This window comes from Oenanthe melanoleuca, chromosome 3 (assembly GCF_029582105.1).
Source record: "Oenanthe melanoleuca isolate GR-GAL-2019-014 chromosome 3, OMel1.0, whole genome shotgun sequence".
Lineage (NCBI taxonomy): Eukaryota > Metazoa > Chordata > Aves > Passeriformes > Muscicapidae > Oenanthe > Oenanthe melanoleuca.
The window spans coordinates 79355430-79372217 of record NC_079336.1 but is presented as its reverse complement, the minus strand read 5'-3'; the positions used below and the strand labels follow the sequence as shown (position 1 = coordinate 79372217).

General features: G+C 56.6%; 1 protein-coding gene across 4 annotated transcripts in view; it reads right to left on the bottom strand.

Moving 5' to 3' along the window:
* The window catches only part of SLC29A1 (solute carrier family 29 member 1 (Augustine blood group)), a 32405-nt gene extending 16008 nt beyond the window's left edge, over positions 1–16397 (bottom strand). Inside the window, exons 1-2 of one of the 4 annotated variants that reach the window (XM_056487663.1) lie at positions 16203–16397; positions 10445–10609 (exon numbers count right to left, since the gene is read on the bottom strand). The gene's annotated coding sequence lies outside the window, so the exon portion shown is untranslated. Of the gene's footprint in view, positions 1–5725; positions 5791–7945; positions 8078–10444; positions 10610–15488; positions 15624–16202 lie in introns of those variants that run through there. The other 3 variants (XM_056487662.1, XM_056487666.1, XM_056487667.1) reach the window with 3 other exon arrangements.
* Between the last annotated feature and the right edge of the window lie 391 nt (positions 16398–16788).

The following is a 16788-nucleotide window of genomic DNA, read 5'->3' as shown; positions in this document are numbered from 1 at the left end:
TGGTGACACCATCTCCCCAGCTTCTAAAATTCAGAAAGGAAATTCCTCCCCACTGAGTAGCTGCCCCCTTGGCAGAGGATGGGACAGACATGCAGGAGCCAAACACCACTGGCCTGTGGCAAGTTGAACTTGGCTCTGTCTTCTGCATATCCCAGTGGCAAGGACAGAAATACATGAGCTATTTTGGGTCCCCACAGACCAAAGAGGCCCTTCACTTGTAGGCCAGCTCAGAATAGGGGCCCTGGCTGACCACTCCTTTTGGCATCAAATGTCTCAGCCCTACTGAGAAAGGGGATGGTGAGCACAGAAACAGGTTTTGGGACCTGCCAGGGTTGTGTGCAGTCTGTCTGTCAGTCACCTGTCCTGCCAAGATCCTGCTCACTGCCCAGACAGCCACAGCATCATGCAAATCTTGAAATGGCTTCAGGTGCTAAATGAAGCTATTTCACAGTGGCTCTACTCCAAAAGACAGGGAATGTCTATCACCTCCTCACTTCAAAAACCCACTTTGTCCCAGCCAAGGAGCACCCCACAATCCTCAAAAACAAAAAGAAGGAGAAGGGATGGATGCCCTCTCTGGGTCTACTTATGCCAAATCCACTCACTTCCAAAGCTGCAGCCATTTCCAAAGAGTGGGGTAAAGCCATCCCCACAAGTCCCAGGAGTTGAAGGGACTCAAGGAGCCACAAACACCTGCACATTTCCCAGCAGGGAAGGGGCTGCCTGCCAAGAGCTGGGTTTGCCATATCCCTGCTCTGGTGGAGACACAGGAGAGCCGTGTGGGCAACACATGATCTGTGGACGGAGGAGGGGAAAGCCAAGCAAGCAGCGTGCTGTCAGCAATGTGGTGCAAGCAAAGCAGTTGAGCAAATACCCAGGACAGAAGCACCATCTCTGGCACCCTCTTCTCCAAACAGCCTGGCAGGACTGAGGTCTCATATGAGGAGCTAAAGCAAGACTTGAGGCAGACACCTCCTTCAGAGCAAATAAGTCAGAGCTCAAACCTCCCACCCTTGGCACTGGCCTTGGCTAAACAGCAGCAAACAGGAAAATCTTTATGCAAGTAGGATCAGACAGGGAGAGCAAACAGGAGGTGGGGACAGCTGTGTCTGCCCAAATGCCATCAAAACAGAATCTCACACACAACCAACAATAATAAACCCAGCCACAAGTTGGGAAAGAGCAAGTCATATCCCCTCCAAATCCCAGCCTGTGCTGCTACATCCGTGCAAAGAGCCACCGCCCAGTGTGCCACAGCCATGAAATCGCAGCCTGTCTGGCACCCTGAGCATCCTCAGGATGTCTCAGGGAAGCACAGAAAACTCTGGTTGAGAGCCACCAAGTGCTCTGCTCTTGTGGAAATGGCACTTTGCAGCTACTGGCATTGGATGGCAGGCTCCAGCAGCCTCTCAGCCTCCCCAGATCAACATGGGGAGCACAGGAGATGCTCAAAAAGGCAGCTCTAGACACACTGCTGGGAGACCCAAAGTTACAGCAGCCTCCACTGTGGTGAGCTGGCCATCTGGCAAGGTGTCCTGTCAGAGCTTGCCTGGGTGAATGCTGGTGTACTTCCACAGTGATGCCAGGTGACAGGGAGCCCAGGGCCTGAGCCATGCTGGAACAATCCCTTCTGACACACTGCATCCCTTTCACAGCCACAGGGAAGGAAAGAAGGACAGGAGACTTGTGTGTTAGGTATTGATTGCCAGGCTATTTACTGATGCTGGCGTTTGCTTCTGGTCAAAGGCTTCACTTTTGGAGCAAGCCCAGCTGCAGAGCCCATGCAGGGGGAGTACAGTGCTCTTCAGCACCTTCCTCATCCCCCTGCAAGGCATGGATTCTGACCCACATGACATGGGCAGCCCGTAGCTGCTGCCTCCAGCCCTATTCAGGAACATGCTGGCAGATCAATGACCTGGTGTGGTTCACCACGCAGACACACCAGCCTTGTGTTGGCACGAGGAGTGGGTGTGAAGATGGGAAGGAGAGGCCGTAGGGTAGGGTGGATCACTTCATCAGATCTTGGCTGTGTTGCCGTTGGTCTGTGGTTAATGGATAACACTCCTGCTCTTGCCAGGATGCCATGAAGACCCACCCAGCCCTGCCATCCTCAGCCACAGCCCAACGCCTACAAACCCTGATGGGATGAACGCACCGTGCACTGTGTGCATCCTGCAGCAGTGGGCTCCCTGTGGGTGCTGCCCACCCTGTCACATCCTTCCCAGCCCTGCTCTTCACCTCCAGCCCCTGCCTGCCTCCTCCCTCTGCAGCTTCCTGGTCTGCTCACTCCATGAACTTCCAGCTGGAAATTTCACAGCGAGGTGCCTTCCTATCAGACTAGTTCTAAAGGAAATGAACTAAAGCAAGTCTCACTGGCAGTCGTGTTGTGGGAAGAAGCAAGAAGGCTCTGCGGAAATCTGCCTGACTTCCTGCTGACAGCTTCTGCACGAGCTGCTAGGCAGGCAATAGGTCTCTGCTCCCTCTGGGCCCCAAGGAAAGACAGTCTCCTGGAGAGGAAGGCTGACTGTGCTCACAGCCTAACCAAGAGGCTGAAAGAGAGCCTTGAGCACTGCACCCAGAATGCCAGGCTCACCAATTTGTGTCACAGTTAGTGCATGACAGCCACACACAGACCTTTGAGCCTCCCCTTCCTTGGGGACCAGCGAGACCAGGAAAAAGCCTGCTCCAAGCCAGAGCAGTGACAATTTTCACACCACTGTCATCAGCAATGAAATTACAAAGGACTTATTAGCTTTATTCCTACGCAACAGCTTCCCTTGTCTCATGGGAAGAACAATCCTCAGCACATTCCTCATGCAGCATCACAGCTCCTTTCACACACGGGGACCCCAGAGCCCAAGTACAGCCCCCCACCCCAGCTAGGTCCAAGAATCTGGAGTGGGAGATGGGGTGCAGTACTGTGCTGCAGCCTCAGCTGAGATCCTCCAGACCACACATCCTGATGTAACCAAACCCATCCAGGCTCTGCCCCTATTGTGCTCACTTGTTTTCCCATCCCACAACTTAACCTAAGAAGCAATTAGTCTTTATAGCACTGCTTAATCAAATCAAATTAGCTGTGTGGCTGGTGAAACCCTGACTCTTGCCCAGCTGCAAATGCCTGTAGCTCATTTTCCATAGTGCTTTGGGCCTGAGCTTGTTGGTAGCTGAGTACGAGCTATATGGAGATGAGACTGAGCGCTGGCAGTCCTGCAGCCTCAAGCAATGCAATGCTGGGCTGGCAGGGGTCTCAGAACAGAGCTGGGTGTTGGGAAGGCTCAGGAAGGCACAGGGAGGTAAGCAATGTTTACGTGGTGGGGTCAGTACGGAGCTGGCAAGGACCGCGAGCAAACAGAATTCCATGGATGAGAGCGGGCGTTGCAGCTGCCCTAACACTTGCCAAGGGCCTGGAGTTACACTGAACAAAAACAGCCAAGATCTACTTGTGTCCCGTGGAAACCACCAGGAGCCATTTGCTGCCTTCCTAAACCAGCGGCTGGTGCCTTCCCATTTGGACAGGACACACAGAAGGTCTGGGCTCCCTCTATCCCAGTGGGCTGGTCCCTAAGCCCTGCCTCTGCCACGAGAGCTGGGAATGAAGCTGGGCACTGAAGAAGGTGCAGCACGGGAGTGGGTCAACATGTGCTTTGTCCTCCACACCCTGGCTTACCCCCATACCACAACATACCACAAGGAATAAGACAGGTCAGGCCAGGGCAACAACAAAGCCCATGGCTCATCTTCAAAGAGGAAGAGGCTCATTAACACCTCCCAGCCCAAGATAATGAGAGCAGGGATGCCATGCTGGGGAATTGATGCCAGTAGTTAATTATGCAGCTTGGTGAGGAATGGGGAAGAGGGACAACTGCAGGATGGAGGTGCACACTGTCCTGTGTGCTGGTGCCACATCTGTTGATTGAAGCTGAAGTGAATTTCTTCAGCCTCCTCACTCCAGGTATCTGGTACAGCCTCCACCTCTTGTCTGCACTAGTTGTGGAGGGACAAGTCATCTTGCAAAGCATCTTCTGGGGCTGATACTACAGCCCTTGGTGCTGAAATGAAAGTGCCTTTGGTCTGTGAAAATCTTTTTGGTGAGCCAAGAGCAAGTCTACCTGCCTTTTTAAGGAGCAAAAAGCAGTGGCAGGAACAGGAGTGCTTTGGAGGGCATATGTGTCAGCATGGGACTGACACTATCAATGGCCCTGGAGCTGCACAAAGACAACCAGTGAACCCAAGGGGAAAAGCATCCCTGCAGTCACATCCTGAGACAGCTTTGCAGAGAAGGCAGGCTCGAGGGAGCCTGAGACTGTCCAGCAATTTGCAGATGCTGATGAGTGGAAACAATGCCACCAAGCTGGGATGCAGTGCAGAAGGAGAGTGGGATTTCCCATGTCGGCACTCAGAAGTCCCTCAACTGTGTCTGCTCACAACAGGCAACTGAGGGGCCATTGGGGTGCTTTCTGTTTTGGAGTAGCCGGGAAGTGCATCCAGCTGTGGCCATCCAGCTGCACAAATTCCTCCTGCAGCCCCTACCCTGGGATCAAGGACACAGGCTTTGCTTGTCTGCGATCCCACAGCTCAAGGGCTTAGCCGCTGTTGCCTTCCCACACAGTCTGCAATTCCACAGCCCATTCCCTGGAGGCAGAGGGGAGCGCTGATGAGTACAGGCAAGGACTGTGTTGGTTTGGCAGTATTAGCATCTAGCAGGGGTGAGAGGCTCAGATTTAACTACAGGGGTGAAGAGGACAGCACAAAAGGGCTCTACAGGAGCTCCTGGTACTTCTGCCTGCACCGGGCTCTCCATTAACACAGATGGTTTACTCAGGAATGGAAAGAAACACTCATTGAAATCATCCACAACATCCCACAGCCAACTGGGAGCATTTTCTCGAGCAGGACCTGGAGCAACCCCGACCCAAGTGTTTTTCTGCCAGCCGAGGGGGCTCTGCCCCACTTCTCGCACATGGCAGCACATGGCACCCTGCCCACGCACCTGCCAGCGGGTCCCCAGCACGGCGGCCGGCTGGGGCAAGCTGCCAGACAGACCCTGTTCGGCACGGATGTGCACCTCTGCAGCCGGAGGACCGCGGCACAACCCCCCCGGTGAAGTCCTGCATCCCAGGTACCAGAGCATCACTTCACCCTGCATCCCCAGAGCCACGTGCTGGCCGCACCACTTGGCATCCCACAACCACACGCTCTCCCCCCGGCAGTAACTATGAAAGGGGATTTGTAGCTGCCGTGCAAGGTACCAAGGAAGACCCTCTCCGCCGAAAAGCAGCATCTGTGCATCAAAACCCCGCCCGGTCCCCCAAGACGCGACTCGCAAGCCGCCTCTCCCCACGCTGCGGCAACGATTCCTGAGCTCGGGGTATCCCTCCGAGGGCTCCCCTCTGCTGCACCCGGCAGTTTTGAAACGCCGCGCGAAGCCTCGCAGGGAGCCGGGGCGGCCAAAAGCTCGGCGACTTCGGGCCAGTATCTGTAAGGGGAGCGCGCACCGCCCGCTGCCCGCTCCTTCTCTCCGCGGTGCGAGCGGCAGAACCGCCATCCGCCCCCGTCCCGCTCTCCAAACTCCGCCTCTCCGCGCCTCCAGCGCCACGCGGTTCCCGCGTGGGAGAGCGGCGGGTTTTCCCCCTTCCCGCCGCTCCCCGTCCCCGCTGGCCCCCGCAGAAGAGGGATACGGGAGCCGCGGTCCCGGGCGGGCAGCCGTGCGCACCGAACCCACCTGCGCCGCGCTCCCGCCGCCGCTGCCCGCGCTGTGCCGCCGTCCCTGCCCGGCCGCCCGCCCCTGGCTCCCCCCACGGCCGCGCCCACCGCGGCTCCACGCCCCGCATCTGGCGGGAAACCCCCGGCCCGCCCGCGCTGCTGGGGGGAAAGGGAAAGAAAACAAGCCCCCTCCGACCCAGCCGGGCTTCCGTTCGTGTCCTTGCGTTAGCAGATACTGCAGCTCGAAAGAGAGCGGTGCGTTAAATTATGGCTCTAAACGGAGTGTGAACTGGCCCCTAGTTCGCTGCGTTCCTCCCTTGTCCCCCATGCTGCATTCTAATTCAGGCAAAAACACCTTGCTGGCAGTCACCACCTAAGGGTGTAATATATATGTGTACATATTTGTATATATATACGGATGTGTATATGTACGTACACACAAATATACATATGCACGTGTATACACACACATATTTTATATATATATATAAATAACTTTCTTGAGTTACTGATCCAGTGCATGTCATCCCTGCCCATGGCAGCAGGATTGGAACTTAATGATCCTTAAGGTCCCTTTCAAACCAAACCATTAACCATTTACAATTCTGTAAGTCACAGAGAGGATTAAAGACAGCACTTTTTGCACTGTGTATTCGTGGTGGTGCTACCCAGGATGGCAGGCAATGTGCAGAGCCCTGTGAACCTTAGCAATCCCCCTATATTTGGAGGATATATGTGTATTCAGTATCCAAAGGGCAGACAAAACGCTAGTAGTTTTTTTCCGGCTGCCGCCTTCAGGTTCCTATCTCTCCAGGACTGATATCTACTCCACTGTGATAAAAGCCTGTTGCTCATCTGAAGTGCAAACGTGGAGGATTCCTCAGGTACTTTGTCCCCCAGCAAAGGGGAGTGCACCTGAATTTAACCTTATATCCGTGCGGTTAAACAGTCACAGAAATATTTTTTTATCTAGCTGTATGTTTAAAGGAAAACAGGGCTTTCCTGGCTCTCTCCATTCACTGTGCTGTGCAGGCACAGGCAGTGGCACCATAAAGTCCCTGCAGCAGCTTTGACCATTAAAACATTTGTACCATTAATAGACAGCCTCAGAAAATTCTCTGCAGATGGTGATCAGTTTGGGTTAGAAATTAAAACCAGAAGTTAAAACACCCTCGAAAGCCCTGGCAGATTCTCATTCTCACGCTCTCTCAGCAAGATGATCTCTAACACACATCTTCCTGCAGAATCCAAGCACCAAGCTTGTATTTTAAGACAGACCTACACAGCATTGCCACGTAAGCAAAAAGTCCTTAAAGCCCAAGAAAAAGGCAGTGGCAACAGGGTTGAGACAGCTACCGGGGCTTTCTGATCTGCAACAATGACACTGTGGAGTGTCACCCTGAGGAAAAGACCTCTGCACTGATCTCTGGTCAGCAGCAGCCTCCACAGCTGCATCTCTCCCTCTCCTCTGACCATAGATATTTGTCATGATTATGGGCTTCTGGGGTCAGATAGTAGGGTACACTAACAACATGAGGAGAGCGGCAGACAGCACTGCCAGATAGTGAGACAGGAGGCTCTTTTCTTAAATTTAAGATCCATATCAGATCAAATTAAATTTAAAAGCTCTCATCTCCAATTAAAGCTCCCAGGCTGCATCTCCCAGGCAATGACAGACCCAAGCCCTGGGCCTGCCTTTCCTCAGCCCCATTTCTGTAAGCCGTTCTGGTCTGGAAGGTGTTCTGGGTAAGCTGCAGCACACACAAGACCTCTCCTCTCCCCACCCTGCCTTGTCTTTTCTCTCCTCTCTTCTCTGCAAAATCCAAACAAAACAGAAAAGCAAGGAGGCCTGCTTGGGGTGTCTTATGTCACCTCCTCTCTAGCTTTGAGACGTGCCATTTTGTCCCCCACAGAGCCACACAAGTCCCCTTGGCACTCCCTGGAATATGGATGCCACAGCAGCTTGGGCACCGTGTTTCTCCTTGTGATATCCACACTTGCTGCTCAGCAGCATGAGCTAAAATTTGAGCATCGCTACAATTTTATTTTTCTATATAAGCTCCAACTTTAGCACAGACTAAATCTGTGAGAAACCGATTCCCCCAGGAACTTGAGCACAGGGTCCAGACTGGCGCTGCCCAAACTGACACTTGTGCTTCCAGAAGCCAGGACAAGGCTCTCAGCCTCAACAATTATAACCTCAGACCCCATCGGGAGGAGAAACCACCGCAAAATTTACCTTTGAGCGGATATTCCAGGAAGTTTCTCCTTCAGGACAGGGCGGGTGTAGCCGCTGCCTCACCCCAGGCTTTCAGCAGCAGGGCGCGTAGCACTTACCATCACCAAAGTACAGGATTAAATGTTCTCTAATTGGCAGCTCTGGTCCTGTCTGCACAGCCACTCCCCCAATCACTGGAATCAAACATCTCTCCATAGAGACAGCTCTCACTGGAGATGGGGGGGCTGAAATCCATTAGTGCTGAACAGCATCCCAACCGCTGGTGACCGCAGGCAGACAGGAGACCAGCAGATAGCCCTGAGGGGAGGCACGGAGAAAGGCAACTTCCATCTCCTGAGCACAGCACGGGCTGCTGGCTGCTTCCCTGCACACACCCGGGCACCCACCCATCCCCTACTTGCAGGACAGGGTCTAACGATGGCTTCTCTTGTGCAGGCAGAAATCCTGGAGCGAGCAAGACACCGTGGGGTGAAGAAGGCTAAGTCTGAGAGACAGTGAGTGTCCTTCAAAACCCAGCCCTGGCTGCTGCAGGACAGGAGATATTTTACTCAAAGTTCTCTTCTCCGTAGAGGCACTTCAGCCCCTCGGAGCACGGCTGCTCCTGAGAGCGATGCAGGTCCTTGTGTTGTGTAATGTCAGTGGCAGCTTGCAGTTTCAGAGGGGTGACACCTCCTCTACAGTGCATGGGGAGGTAACAAATTGCACTCATTTATTGCCCCACAAACATGAGCCCTTGCTGCAGGGCCAAGTGGCCTTGCTTCATCTTGGTAAAGGTGTTGTGCTTGAAGAACCCTCTGCTCCCAAGTGACTCATCATCTTCACCTCTGCGTGTACAATAACAACCTCCTAGAAAAAGCACACAGCTACGAAAACAGTCTCTGCTCCAAACTGGAAACAGCTGTGCTTTGCCCAGCACTGGTCCTGGGCCCACCACCGTATGACCCACAGAGCCAGATGTTTCTCCCCTGTGTAATTCGGGCAAGGAGGAAAGGCTGCCTCAAGTGGGGCCCGGGGGTTTGCTGTGCTCCCACCCTCTCCATCCCCAAAGCAGCAGCACAGTGCCAGAACACGCTGCTGCTGTTGGCAGACTGCTGCGCTCCCCAGAGCAAAGGGAGAAGGCAGGGAGGAAGGCAGCCAGCAAAGCCTCTCCCTTACATAAGGCTGGAAGTCCCATGGACATGCTTCCCAGAACATGCTGGTGGGGTGAAGCTGCCCAGCCCTTTGAGTTGTCTTTCTGGAAACTCGAACATGCGCTGCAGGTGATGCTGTCACCTGGAGCCCAGTTTGCACACTCTGCTCACAGCTAGTTTGTAACAGGCAGAACAAACAGGCCAAGTGCTCTCCCTTCAGTGACACTTGCTGCCAAACCTTTCACAAAAGCTGCCTTTTTTTTTTTTTTTTTTTTTTTCCCTCCTCCCTTATAGCAATTCCCTGCTTTAACTAAAGCTATGAAATCCAAAAGGGGAAAACAAACAAACAACTGGTTTGGAAAGCAAGAGCAAAAAGGGAGATTTATTCCAGGCAGTGGATAATGCATCATAGGAGCTAAAGAGTATTTTTGGTGCCTCCTGGGCAATATCTGAGTTTTAGGCTGCATTTGCAGGCACTTAATGTTTCCAGAATCCTTTACACTTGGCACCCACGTCGACCGCTTTCCTTGGAGATTTGCAAGCACTTTGCAACCATACATTAATTAACCCACCAGCCCTCCTCTGCAATGAGATTTCCCTTTCCCTGTAATTTGCCTGTGCTAGGGACAGGGTAAACTGAGGCATGGCAAGGCCATCAGCCTGCACCTGAGCTGAGGCCAGGGGACTGCATGCCATCCAGGTCTCCTTTCCATTGCAAAACCACCCTTCCCTTTGCAAACATGACCCACACTGACTGCTCTTCCCTCCGCTGGATGCTGCCTGCCCCATTCCAGAGGAAGGCATGGGCAGGTCAGCTCACAGAGCCTCTGTGCTGGCCCTCAGGGCCATGGAGCAGAGAAACAGAGAGCCAGTGTGTCTGAAAGGCAGAGCAGTAGTGGAATGGCAAGCAGATTAGCAGCTGTATCCAATTGTCTGCATGTGTGACAAGGCAGCCGTATGGGGAAAGGGGGAAAAGGGGCATTTTAATCAGTCACACGGAGGGAAACATAGTCAAGTGCACCAGGTTATTAATCTATTAGCCAATAGGGGCAAAAACAACCCTACTACAGGCTCTTGGGAATCCAGTTATAACAAGACTACAGGGATCATGGATGCTTTGATAGTCATCAAAGCATCTCAGCCTGTTGCTGAGGAGAGTGACTCAGGGCTCAGGGACTGATCGTTTTAGTTTTGCTATTCCCTTGCTGGTCCTGGCTGACCCTGGGGCAGGGTCCTGGTCCTGGCAGAGTTTTTTTGGGGGTGAGAGATCTCCAGTCATTGCTTGCAGGACTCTTGATGGTGATCCCTGGGCTCTTGGTGCCCTGCCCTGTATTTTGGGATGAGGTGGTAGCACAGAGGTCATGCTCACCTGATGGCCTGAGCCTTGCTGGGACGAGGTGGGGAACGTGTGGGCTACGATACCCTCCTGAACTCTGCCTGTGGCACAGAGATGCAGCTGGCACATCACCGCTTGCAGGGAGCCACGCACACCTCCAGCATCCTGCCGTCCCTCTGCTTCCTTGCACGGCTCGGCCTGCAGGGATAGAGTCAGGCAATTCTCTGTGACTTCTTCACTAGTGGGCTGAGGGCAGCAGGAGCTCTCTGCCAGCAGCAAAGCAGCCCTGGGTGAAATCCTGCAAGGACAGGCAAGGCAGAAGGAGGCCCTTGGTGTCAATCAGCCCCAACCTCCCCATGCTAAGCACCCCCCTTCGCTGGTAGCACTGAGATGCACTGTGGTGATACTGCTACCCCCAAGCACTCACAGCCCTGGTGAGCAAATGGTCTGGAAACATGACAAGGAAGGGCCTCCATGCACCTCCAGCCCAGTGGCAGGGCCATGGGTGTTTTCCAGCTGGGCAAGCAGAAACAAATCCCATTGTCCGCTGATTGGTCACAGCTCAGCAAGGGGCCCGTGCTGCCCACGGGGCTCCTGGGGCCTGGCACGGACAGTCAAAGCTCCAGCCCCCTCTCAGGCTGCTGGAGGAGGGGCAGCCTGTCCCAGGGGAACAGCAGCATCTTTGGGACACAGGGCATCTCCCTGCTGTAAGCCTGGGGGACACCAGCCCCTCTGCCCAAGCCACTTCTGAGGATCTCCCATCCTCACCATCTCCTGGGTGCAAGCAATCCCTCCCTCCTCCATCCCCATCCCTCTGCCTCCCTCCCTGCACTGCTGCTGCCCTCTCCTGAGCTGCAGCTACACATTTAATTTCTGCTACAAGCATTAAGGCACTAAATATTGACTAAATGGCACCAATTAGCAGCTGAGCTGCTGGGTGCTAGTTACTGAGTGACAGCTGTGCCACCAGGGGCCAAGGGTGAATTGTTACCTCACTGCAGGCATCTCCACCTGCCAGGGCCCAAGCTGAGGCTTGGATAAACTCAAGACACACAGTTCAGGCTCCCACTTGTAGCAGAGGAGCCAGGGTTAACCCCTGGCTCTGAGGCAGGCAGGAACACCCTGTGGCATTCAGAAATGGCAGCCCTGGGGCACAGACCACTCCAAGCACCAGTCATGGTGTCACCCCAGGTCTCCTTGGCTGAGGATGGAGCTGGTGCTGGCAGAGGGAGCCACACTATAGCCAAGGTCATCTGGCCCATTGAAGCAGTGCCGGGGGCACATCCTCCTCCTTAGCTGGCAGCACCAGTCTCCCACGATGGAGCACAGCCATTAAGAAGTTGGCTGGCACTCAGCTACACTCGTAAAACACCGCAGGGGAGCTGTGGGCTGCTGGGAACCAGGAAACCTGGCAAGAGGAAGGGGGTGGCAGCTGCTGTGTGGTCCCGTTCACATCCATCCACACCCCAGTGCAGCAAGGTGCCCAGCGACTCCCGGGGTCTCCAAGAACCATCTAAGTGGCTTTCTGTAGGATGGGTGAATGCAAGCTCTGGAAAATAGCCTGAAGCAGTGGCTCCCATCAGCCTTCCCGAGGCACCTCGGTGGCAGCAGGCAGAGCCATGCTCCAGCTCTCTGTGAGTGCTGCTGCAGCCAGAGTCTGCCCATCCTGCATGGCCCAGGTGCCTACCTGTTCTCCCAGCCAGCCTGCTCCCTGGGCAGTCTCTGTGGCCACTGGCACCACGGGGACCATGGCACACGGCCACCTGCAGAGATGAGGGCTCCAAACATAGGTCCAGGAGCTCTCATAGCCGTGCCAGCCCCGGTCTGTGCCTGGCCCAACATTTGCTGGCTGGCGTGGAGGAATTCCGCTCTGTGCAAATGTCTGGCAAGGCTGACTAAATCCCGTCTGGAGACTAAGTCCATCCAGTCATGCTTTCCCCTTTGGGCGAATCAGCAGCGGAGCTGTGGCTGAATGCTCCTAAACATCCCCCAGGGAGGTCTCCAGGAGGGCCCTTTCCCACAGCTTCCAACAGTACCAGCCGTTCATCATTTTTTCTCCGTGCCAGTCATGCTTCCGCAGGTTCCCAAGCTGAAACGAGGCCCCCAGGCCACCCAGCGCAGCACAACCATGCGACATCAAAAGAAGGGCAGGTCAGACCCATGACCAGCAGCCCAGCTGCCAGGGTACCACTGGGACTGCCCTCCCCCGCTTCCTCTGCAAAGCTGAGTGCGCAGCGGCGGGCAGAGGATGCTCCAACCCGGAACCCTCGGGGGGTCCTGCACCCCGCACACCAGGAGCCTGCAGTGTGCCCCGCGGCCGGCCCAGAGCTCCCTCTGGCCCCTTCCCACCCTGTGCAGAGCCGTCGGGCCCCGGGGGGCTCGGGCATGTCCCGGTTCGGTTCGGCGCTAGCCCCAAGCGGACGGGCGGGGCGCGGGCCGGCGCTGCCCCCTGGCGGCCGCGCGGGGCGCTGCAGGCCCGGCCCGAGCGGAGCACGGGGAGCGCACGGGGAAGGAATTAATTTGCTTTAGGGCTAGTTAAGCCTGGCTCCGGGAATGCCGCCCCAGCGCGGGGGGTGCCGAGCTGGTGGTGGTGGGAGAGGGACTGGCATTCCAGGGTGGGGAGGCATCCCAAGCCACCCCTCGGGCAGCGGGTTTAGGGAAGGGTGGGCACGGCACTGGGGTCACCGTGAGGATGAGAAGGCAGCGAGCGGCAGCAGGGAAACGGGGGAATGAGCGGCACTGGGAGCCAAGAGCACAGAGTGGGACAGGGCACCCCGAAGTGTGGACTGGGGATGAGTGGGAGCCGGGAAATCTAGGAGTAAGCAGGAAAATCCGAGGGCAGAAACAGGAGCTTTTTGTGTGAAGGTGGTTTAAAGAAACAGAGTTTGCCTATAGGTAACACACTATGCAGAAGGGCAGGGATAGTGTTAGGAAGCAGATTTTCAGGGTCAGGATGGATCACATAAGGTCATAAGACCGTGACAGAAACCCTGAACATGTCCTGCAGAGCTGTGCTTGCTGCTCAGCTGCAGGCCACAGAGGAAGGAGTCCTGGCTGGTCTCCTGAGAACACCAAATTCCACAGGGATGGGATGGGGAAAGACTTGAAGTGCACCTCCTCAGCACAGGTTACTTTTCAAAAGGCAACTTGCCTGCTTCTCTCCTTGCTTCTGTGAGGCATCCAGAAGCACCCTTGTGCCACAAGACCTCAAGGATAAGAGGGGCTCCTGGCACAACCCTCCCAGGGCCTCAGAGCCCCAGGCTTATTCTGTACATCCATACTCAGCTGATAGGGACTCAGTCTCTGGGGAAACAGCCTGCTCTTCTAACACTGCTGCCCAGACCCAGTAGATCTATCTTCTGGCAAGCCAGATAACAAAAACCAGCCGGGACAACAGTGGTGGCTGGCTTCCCACAAAAATCCCTTTTCTGGGGAGAAGCTGCAGACATCACCAACCCCCTGTCTTCTCCACTCTCCACACAGGATCTGAGGATGCAAGCAGGTGGGAAAGCCTCACCTGACTTTTGCTAATGCTGTGTCCTGGGATGGTGGAGTTGGGAAGCTTCACAGCAGAGTGGAGCTGCTATGCAGAGCCCAGCAGGGCCGCTGCTGGCCCTGCTTTGCATCTGCAGTCATGAAGGTGCTGCGTTCCCTGCAAAAAAAGCAGGCTTCTCAAGAAGGAAAAGACCTCCACAAAAACCAGCTTTCTGGAGAGCCCTGGAGGGTCTTGTTGCTGGCAGTAGCTCAGGGCAGAGCTGCCTGCTCTAATGAAGGATCGGCTTCTCTGCCACTGCTGCCCAGTATCTCCCATCTTGCTGGTCTCAGTGACATCTAGGTTGCCTTCAGGGATGCTCCAGGCATTCCTGGTAGGGAGTGGCAGGACTTCTTATATGTCTGTCCAGAAAGCAGGGCAGCACAGCTGGTGCTCCTTCACCACATCCTCTATCACCTTCCCTGTACAAGCCTAAGGAGCATGACAGATAAATTTCACTATATCCCCTACCACCCAGCTGTGCCAGCTTCCCTCACTCTCTGTTTTCTGATCCATTTCAGCCCCTACAGCACCCACTCCCTTCCCAGGACAGCAGCAGGGCAGTGGATGGATAAGGACAAAAAGCAGCAGTGGGGACCCTGTTTTCTCACCTCTTGCATTAAGACCTTTACTGGGGCAGCAGAGCAGTGCCCTGACCTTGAGAGGCACCACTGATTTGGATCAAGGGCCATGCTACGAACCCTGCTCTGCCTGTACCTTCACCTCTCTTCTGCCTGCACGCGAGGTCAGGCTCCTGCAAACAAGCCTTGGGCCATGCCTTGGACTCAGAACGCAGCCAGGACCTCTGCACCGGGCCAAATCACGCCGAGGGCAGATAGGGAATGGTGCCTGGGGGGAAAGGACCTGCGTGGGGAATGGTGCAAGGGGGAAGGGCAAGCTCCCAGCGGTCAGCCTACAAATAGAAAGGGTCATGGGAGAGCGCCCGGCTACAGGGACAAAGGGCCTGCAAGAGGCGAATGGGGTTGTAGAAGAAGCTCTGGCAGGGAGATGAGCGGTGGCACTGCCCCAGGATCCCCAAGAACGTGGAGGGCTCCCTGGAGGTGCTCTCTGTGGTGCAGGCACCCCCGGGGCCATCCAGGAACATGTGACTGGCGGGCCAGGGACGGGGCCAGCACTGAGAGTGGGCTGGGACTGACACAGGAAGGTGACGGAGCCAGTAAGCGGTGGCTGTGCCAGTGGCCTGGTGACATCTACCACGAGCAGGGTAACCAAACACCGTCCCCAGCTGGCTGTTTCGGGGGATGGCGAAAGGGGAAGCGTTGCTTGCCCTGTGGTATCGTGCTCCTGGGACAGGCTCCCTGGCCGGCCCCGCGGCTGTCCTGTGGAGGGAGGGGAAGGAAAGGCACAGCAGCCAGCACCGGCAGGAGCGGGGCCGAGCCAGCCGGCCGCCCGCACAGCCCCGGCCGCCCGCACGGCCGCGGGACGGCTCCAGCCGGCTCCCAGCGCTTCCCCGAGCGCCTCCGCTGCTGCCAGGGGCCCCGCTCCGCCCCAGCACCCCCCGCCCGAGGCAGCCGGGTCGCTTACACGTTTCCCCGGGGTTGCCGGCTCCTTCCCGCGGCGCAGGCACGGTCCCGTCCCCGGCGCACGGTGCCAGCAGCGCCGGCAGTGCCGGCCGGGTCCTAGCGCTGCCCGCCGCGCCAAGGGCACCGCGGGCGGGCCGGGACAGCCCTCGGCCCCGCGGCACGGTGCCCCCACCCCTCGCACCCCGCTTTGACCCGCCCCCCCACAGCCGCATCGGCCGCACCTGAGAGCGGGAGGCTGCCGGGGTCACCCCGCTGCCGCCGCTCCGGCACAGGAATGTCCATGCTCTGGCTTTTCCCCAGTGTCTCCCCTCTTCCTGGAACGGACGGCTGGCCCTGCTGCCCTGGGAGGGGGGCATAGCCGTGCTGTCCTTCAGCCGAGGCAAGGAGGGCAGGGTGCCGCAGGCAGCCCCCTCCACTGCTGCTCCCCGCTTTCTCTTCCCCCTGCGCCGGGGTCAGGCTCCTTGCCTGCTCTGGAATTAGGAAGCTCCGAACCCCAGTTGGGGTCCCTCAGTGTGTGATGGCCCCAGAGCCCAGCACAGGCTCCCGGCTGCAGGGTGACCTTGCAGCAGGACTGCCGAGCCTCCGAAAAGGGGGACGAGACCTTGGCTCAGCGGAGGAAACTGGAACCAGCTCCTCTCCTTGGTGCCCGGCAGAACAAGGCACGGCAGGGACACTGCTTACTCGGGACACCTCCCTGCCTGCACCCTGCCCTTACCTTGATAGCTCAGCTCTCCTGGTGCCAGATGATGCTGCCTGCAGACTCCTCACTGCCTGGTGCCAAGCAGCGTTGGGATTTCCCGCGGCAGCAGGACCAGGGTGCAAAGCTTTGCCACCCTACAGGCGCTGCAGCCGGAGTGGGTTTCAGAGCCCTGGTGCTGGCTGGGGCTGGCTGAGCACGGCTTCCGCTGGCTCAGCAGGTGGAGGCTGCATGCACGGGCAGATTAGTGGGGGGGGGGGGGGGGAATTGGCTTCTGCCATAAGAACGCAGGATTCGTCAGCGGGTTGCTGTGGGGCCAAGTGCCAGCACGAGGGAGGAGAGAGGGGAGGCTGTGGGTGGGCAGCTGCCTCGGGGGGACAATGAAGCCTGTACAAGGGGGGTACACCGAAAGCGATGCTGCAGGTGCCAGCATCATCCCTTGGGATGGTGTTATCTCTCTGGTGGCACGTGTCACCCCATGCTCCTGTGCTGGACTTGGGCCATGCTGGGACTCTTGTCGAGCTTGTCAGCACTGACTCCTGGGGCTGGGGGGGCCCTTAGTAAAGCACCCTGCCCCACTGCCCCTCTGCCGGGCCCCGCAGCT